An 8,183-nucleotide genomic window follows, 5' to 3' on the forward strand; every position below is an offset into this window, starting at 1 on the left:
TCGCCATTTTGTATACGGTTCGGCCGATATTTTGGGCCTTTTGCCCACGATACTACATTAGAATTATATCTTCGACGATTATTAGAACGAGTGAAAATTTCTACGGATAGTGATCACAGAATTTGTCAATCAGCTGATAAACGTATTGAGCTAACATGATTTGCAACGGAAACCTTCCGTTTCCATGTCATTTTCAAATCTATTTGGCTATGATCGCGCATCCCTCGATTGCCGCATTTTTATGGAAAACTCTGCTTCTCAAATGTACACAGGCGGGTCGAACGATGAACGGACTGTTCCATTATTCTTTCTAATAAAAAATTATTATTTTACTTTTGGAATGGACCATCGAATTCATTTATGAATAAAATTTGTGACCATGATTCTTTGTACACTTTAGAAAATTGTATGTTGACTTCCAACGTATTAAGTAGCACTCAAATTTTGTTAATAGAATGTTCTCCTCTCCTGTCGTATTCTGGAGGGTGGTTTCATCCCTTGAACTCCAGTTATCGCGACTAACAAGGATGTGCAATTATAAATGTGACTGTTCTTCAAGCCCACAAAGTGCACCCTCGAGTTTCATCCAAGTTTTGTTATTGGGATCGAATGCAAATTTCGAATCTGTCAGATTTTTCTCTGTAAATCAGCTAAAATGTCCGAAGCTATTCTCTCTAGTAACTTGTAATAACTAACCCTTACTCGAATCTCTGCCCTGGGCAGTGTTCACTCCATCGATCAGCAACTTCAGTTACCGCTCATCCTCACTAAAATCGTTCCATGGCTCAATGCCTCGAGGGTGCACTTCCAGCTCCAACTGTTTTCTTGGACAGTGTCCACTAGCTACATCGATGGCGGAGAATAATCTGTCTCTCTAATCAGTCTCTCTGTAGACGCTGCCGTGTAAACTTGCAATTATTTCCTTGACAAATCACCTTCTGTGGACGACGTCCATTTCGTGGTTATTTAGTGGTTACTTTCACCAAAATTGTCGACCACTTGATCACTGCAAAACTTTCCGGGGGATTCTTAGTAGTTTCACCTACTTTCACAGACAGTGTCTATCCAAGATTGGTAAAATAAACAGACTATCGGGACCTTCTTTGGAAAGTAGAACGATTTTCGCTATCAGAGATGCAGATTCTATCAAACAAAAGGGAGACACTTCGGAGAAAAGAAATTGACGCTAAAACATAGTTTCGCAATCTAAACGAAGAATGTCGAAAAAGGAATATGCTGGGACTAAAAAAATGTTAAAGGCATTAAGAGAAGTTCTAATAAAATAACAAAAAAAAAAAATAACAAACAAAGCAATAAAAAACAAAACTGACACGAAATTCGAAGAATAAGAATAGATCAAGAATATCACCGAATAAAATACGAAAAAAAAGGTAGAAGAAAAGACTGGATGAGAGCACTAAACTGAAGTTTTACTGATAAAGAAACAGGAACACCAAAGAGAGTAGTTCAATCAATAAAAAATAGCCTAACGAAGCTAAAGATCAGTAATAAAAAAAAGGTATACGAAGGGAGAGACGGAATTGCAGCACGTCTGTACTACCATTCGCGGTATGATAGCCCTGATATAGCGAAAACTTTTTACCTTGTTTTCGATTTAATCAAATTTTCAATCCCACTGAAAACTTTTAATTTCAGTTCATCCCTTAACTCGCACTACTTCGAGATTTTCTCGTTGATGGCTGTATACAGTTAAAGGCGGGGAAAAGCTAACCATTGGCAAAGGTTTATTTTTCGACAGAAAAATCTCGTTGAGACTATTCTTTTTAATCATTGCAACGCCGAGATTTCCAACGTCATTTTCTGGTAATAAATCCAGCTGATATCAACTACTGGAAGCACCGACGTGCACTAACACGTTCGTGATATTCATTTCAAAATAACGCGCGTAAGTTTTATTTTCCCTGAGCATATCATACTTTTTCATAACATCGTCGAACATTCGTCTGTTTACCGACGGAAGCAGGAAAACGAGGAAAAAATACGTAGACGAAAAGAAAAAATCTGTTTTAATAATGAACTATGTATATCTACGCAAAATTTTACGAACATGACATCATGAACGACCTATATCTTTATTTGTTGTTGAATAAAAATTAACGCTGCTGTAAACACGGTTATCATGAGATCTACAACTTCACGATCTTATTAAATATACTTCTTTTACGATATACTCTCAAAAACATTTACCGGGATTATGTATTATAATGAATATTGTGTAAATAAGGAAATTGAAATGTATCGAACACAAATTAAAGATATTGAAATATAAGAGTTATGTATCGTAATGAATATTTTATTTAAATACGTTCAAATGTATCAAACAAAAATTAAAAGTGCCGAAGGATAAGAATTATTTATTACGAGTATTTCATTTTACAAAATTGAAGCGTTTCAAACAATAATTAAATATGGATGGAGAAGAAACATTTATAAGAGTTAGGTTTGGGTTAGATTTCTCTTACTTATCTCCCTGTCTGTCTGTCTCTCCCTCTCTTTTTCTTGGGTTTATCTTAGGGGTGCTTTAATTTGTCAATACAGAACCTTCCTTCTACATCTATCTTCTTCCCAATTAGCAATTTCATATTTCAGGTAAATAATTTCACGTCCGCGAAAGAATAGAGTTACTAAACTAACGAATTACATTACTGTCTCGGCAAAGGCGTTAAATTCTGTCGATTCATCGTCTACGAGGTACAAGCGGCTGAATGACAGCTACTTTATCGAGGGAATTGCGTTATAATGTTGTCGGCGACCGGCAAAGAGCTTCAATCCATTGATTGTCATTCGAGTAACTGAATTCGGAAACAAGCTCGTAGTAATTAAAAAGAATGTATCGCTAATGTATTTAAGATTCGATAAAAAAGAAATTTCATTTATCCTCGCCGATAAGGATAAAGGTAAATATCAAAAAGGGAACGCGTTTCAGACGACAAACTCGATTTTGATCGACTGGTCATTGAAATTTCCTGTCACGTTCTTGTTACTAGAGTTGACGTTTCGCCGTTTTAGTGCTTTCGTCCTATTATTTTATGTTACTAATTAGATCTTCTGGAAATGGCAATTATTGATATGAAAAGCGACCAGTTGACCGTCGTATTTGATTTTCTCATTAACGAGGTATTTATCGATCATGTAACAAATATCTCTTAGCCATATCACTTTGACACAGCTGCTGATCTGTCCTCTGCACCGTGTGTAGTATTTAGTGCAATTAGCATAGTGCTTTATACGTCTCTATATAGGATCGATTTGCATTTCGTGGTACGATACCACCAGAAACGCATGTTTCGTACGTACAATTATTTTTAATTATCTTTATCAACGACAGGAAACAATCTACACATTTTGAAATTTCGTTGAAATCACAATGAAACACATTTACACCGATTGTATCGGTGAAATGTTAAAAGAATTTGTAAATGTACGTAGAAGTTTGAAAATATTTATTGCAAGCATACGCTTCATAAACATGCTCGAAGTATACGATTAGTTATCGAATCATGATAATAGTGTTTCATTACATCTCATTACCTCATTAATTAATTATTCAACAAGTTTCGTATAACATACGATGAAAGACTTTCTCCCCTATCTACGAAGAGAATTTCTCGATGAGCCTCTACTACGTAATGCTCGTTCTTTTGGATGGCGCGACTGGTCCACAGAAAAATTATACGGTTCCGTTGGAAACCGACGAAAGCAGCTGACGCGCCAGGCAAAGAGCAGAGGGAATGAAATATCACGGAGATGAACCTTGATTCTTCTGCTTAGTGGAAAGGTTATCGATCGAGAGCAGGATCAGAGGTCTTCGTCGATTAATTACTCCACGAAAATATGTCAAAAGGAAAGGCGGGTCTTTAGAAGTTGGTCAAAAGTCAGGGCAATCGTATAGAAAGTATTGAATTATTATTTCCTTTGAAACGTATGTAAAAATATGTAGAGATAAAATATTATGATAAAAATCTTATTAATTTTACTATTAAATTTGTTTTTATTTAATTTCAATATTCGATTTAGATTTTACGGATGTTTCAGGGCGTATTATTAATTTCACAACTTGTTTAATTTTCTTACGCTAATTAATATCGATTAAATGTCCGTCTTTCTCGCCCTTTCGTAATTGTAATTTTAATCTAGATTCGCGATAAGTTGTTTTCGACGAGGTAAATTCGCGAAATTGTTTTCTTTGAAACTCCATAGTTATCCTCAGTGTTGACCCAATATTAATCTTATTCGCTTCGTGCCACGGTAATTAGCCTTCGCGTCTGGTTGCTCGATTTGAGGATCGGGACACAGTTTCTCCGATTGTTCACCAGTGACCGATTCTTCACCAGACTTCTACTTCCATCTTTCTGGTGCCATCATGGCCAATGTGTTTCTTATTCTTCTCCAAAGACTTTCCACGTCGTCGTCATGAATTCCACGTTCGATCGATACTCGAGATCTCACGCTATTTTTCTTCCGTGCACCTATCCAAATATCAGACACCTGACCACCATTCGAAGAAACATGAACATCTCCATTCTGCGATTTCGATGCGAAATTTCAGTCAGTCAGAGCAATTTCGCTGGCCAGAAACACAAAACCAATTTGTTTAAATTTCCCACATTGTTTATTCGAAAATTAAACCACCTATTGCTTAATGTTCGTATCGGATATCAGTTGCCTGCATTATGCAACCAGTTTAACGTTACAATGCGCTTGTTAGTTCACGTTTGTAACAATTGTGGTCACATTTGCATACGATACGAGATTCCTCCCGGAAACTCTGGTTTTGGATCATTAAAGTTAACTCGATACATACACAGCAGATAGAATGTTCCTTTGCCTTCAAACGAAATCAGACTTTCAATTCGTTTCATATAACAGTTTGTTGCGATATGAAGCTCTTTGCTTTCGTCGAAACGGAAGTAGATGAGATACGTTCAAGTCAGACACGTACACTTAATGAAGTTTAATTGAATTACAGTATTGTCGTACATACTTAACACATCTTTGACCGGTCACGAGTTAACTAGTGTTTTCATGGCCAAATTGTGCACCATTACACGCAGATGATTGTTACACTGTTTATCATACGAAAAAGAAATATTAAAAGTTGAAATAAAAATATATAAAATTTATTAAAGTTTATTTATATTGTTTTACTTTCACATCCAATTACGAAATAATAACCGATGACATGAGATAAATTCTCAGTAAAATTTCCGGTCAACAATGTGTTAAATTTTATTTATTATATATCCTTGCAGTGCAATAGATTATTTACCTAATTATTGTAATTACACGTCTACTCTTTTGTGTAAACAAGCCGTATTTTCTAGTCGCTTATTTATTAGATCGATTAATCCCACAAAACAAAAAATAGACAAAACTGATGAAATTATGTAAAATAAGCGTCGATCAAAAAGTGCTTCGGCACTAAAATCTCAACAATTTCAAAAACTCCAGCTAACCATTGCGGCCTAATTCAACGATGTTTCAGCTATACCTATTTCCACTATCTGTTCGTTTATTTCTGTCCGAAATTGTAGTCGGTCGAAGAATATGGAACATTTGATAGAACTCAACTTATGGTCAAGAGCTACCAGGCTACGGACTGGTGCTTTAATTCTCAAATACAAGAAAAGGGATGGAATAATTCATAAGGGGGTTGCCGTTTCCTCAGCGTTTTGTGCGTCCGGAGCTTCCACGCGGAATAGCTCCTTTTCAAGCGGATTATTCCACAAGCTACCAAGCTAATGCAGCTTCCAAGCAGCTCGTACCTTCGTCTAGCAGTTCCTGGTACGCCTGGCCTGTAATCCGTCACTTGGGAAATATTGATCCGCCATCGAACATAAAAGGAACAAAAAGAAAAACGTGGAGAGAAGATCACAGATTTTCCTGCGGCGCGACGAAGAGATCCAAGTTGTCTTCCGCTAGACTCAACCAACCAATTTCTGCTGGCTCGACGAACGTGATTAAGGAAAATTAATTATCTCTGGTCGACCATATGAAACATTTGTTTATCCTCGTCGAGTTAAGCTTTCGTGGACTTCGATAATTAATTAGCGACATCCTCGAAGACATTACAGTCGATTAATCGGGATAATTGAGTAACCCGGCTTTCCTCGTATCATTATCTACCATTTTGGAATCCTTTCTATTCCACACAACTGGTATCTGCCTCAGCTCTACTTCAATTTCCTTGCTCTCGTCTCGATTTATCGTCCCGAATTTCCGTCTACGCTTGCTAATTTCCGTGTGTCTTCTGATTCAAGATGATCTTACGATCCTTTGCTTCGTATTAATTAAATTGGCCACGATAAGCGAGACAGCGTACGTGATATAAAGTGTTCATAAGTATTTTGACATTTTCAATAGGAAACTTGTATGTCCATATTGTACGCGCTACATGAAACATTTTGAAATTTCATTTCATTAGCACTGTAACATGACATGATTATTTTTCTTCTTTTTTGACAATTTGGAAGGATTAAATTAATAGACCAAGTGTAAAAAGATTTCGAAGAAATTGCAATTAGTCGAAAGAAGAAGAAAATAGCAAAGATCTTTCGATGTCTGTTACTTGATTCCATTGATCAACCAATTTCGATAAAATGTTCAACATATCTGTAACTGAACAACGTCATCCTCCTACGTACATGAACTATGAACTTTCGCGCATTTAGAGGATATTTAAAAATGCAAAATTGCGCAAAATATACATACATATATATGTAAACTCCCTAGAGTTCATGTAGGATAGGGATTCTTTTCGTTTTACGGGTAGCACGACAGGCTGTGTTTCATGGACAGAACGATCTTCCTTTGTTTTACGGACGGCCATTTGAAGAAACACGTTCTTCCCAAACGAACGGACAGAGAGTTACATTAGAGACAGATAAGGTTACAGAATAGTTATTTAAGATTTTAAAGACTGAAGATTTAAGATTTAAAGACGGAAGGAGAAATATTGGTAGCTAAGGACGTTGAAAATCGATTCTCGATTTTCAGGTAAACATTGTATCAAGGACTTGTTATTTCCCGTGTAGATAATTTTCGTTATTTATTGTTATAGACGCATATTAATTGTTTATTTTTGTATTTTTAATTATTTCATAAGAAAAAAACTCGATTTTCAGACTTCAGAATCGATCTCGGAATGATCCAATTATTGAACTTTATATATATAATAATATAAAAAATACTTAAAATATTCAAAGTACTATGATTTCTCTAATACTTGTTAGGTAAAACAATTTTCTACCGAGGTTCTTCTCTCTTAATTACATTCTCGAAAATATGAATTTATATAAAAATCCGTAGTTTATTCTAACTGATATAATATGTGTTGTTTAAATCTTACTACAGGCCCAGATAAAAAAGACGTAAAAAGTGACCTTTACTTCCTATTTCGAAATTCCAACCGTATTGCTATTTCTTCAAATTATCTTTACAAGTCATCCGGTAATCTAATCTTTCTAACTTCCCCAAAAAGATGAAGTCGCTTGGCTGAATTTTAATAAAGTTATTATGTTTCAAGGAACGTGTGCTGATATTTGATCGTCATCAAGGAAGCCGTGCTTTGCTGTAATATTAATGAATCAGCGTATATTTATACTTGGGAAAATATTAAATGAAGATAATATACAGGATAAAGTGGAAGATAATATTTTAACAGATATCACAGAAATATAGTAGAAATATAGTACGATGATTATGATAATATGGACATGATACAATGGCTGAATGGATTTAATATGATTCTTTTAATTAATCGTGACGCTAGGTTTATCTCTGCATCGAATAATCAATTGGAACGTGGATATAAGGGTAAGAAAATTAAAATGGTGCGAGACAAGCGGTATGTAACTTTATAAAATTAAATCTGCTAAGGAAAATGTGCAATTTAACAGATAAAATAATTTATAATACACGCAACATGTTTATAAAATTTTTTTTTGAGACGTATTCAGATACAATACTTTCGTAAGCCTCTGTTTATTTGACAAGGTCTACAGCGTATTCACCGTTCTACTTTTTTCGCTAGATGCTGAGGGTACTCGATAATCGAGTGACTTTCGTGACTTCGAGTGATGTCACTCAACGTCCAACGAACAGCTCGAAGCCCTAATACCAGGAATAGTAAGAAAGTATTTACCAATCATTTTAAAATCCTG

At 35.4% G+C, this 8,183-nt stretch overlaps 1 long non-coding RNA gene across 1 annotated transcript; it reads left to right on the forward strand.

Moving 5' to 3' along the window:
• Positions 1-6,705: 6,705 nt before the first annotated feature.
• Positions 6,706-7,944, forward strand: LOC126921569 (uncharacterized). The gene is made up of 2 exons (XR_007712398.1): positions 6,706-7,017; positions 7,547-7,944. It is a non-coding gene; the product is annotated as an uncharacterized LOC126921569 (long non-coding RNA).
• Positions 7,945-8,183: the final 239 nt, after the last annotated feature.

This window comes from Bombus affinis, chromosome 10 (genome assembly GCF_024516045.1).
Source record: "Bombus affinis isolate iyBomAffi1 chromosome 10, iyBomAffi1.2, whole genome shotgun sequence".
Lineage (NCBI taxonomy): Eukaryota > Metazoa > Arthropoda > Insecta > Hymenoptera > Apidae > Bombus > Bombus affinis.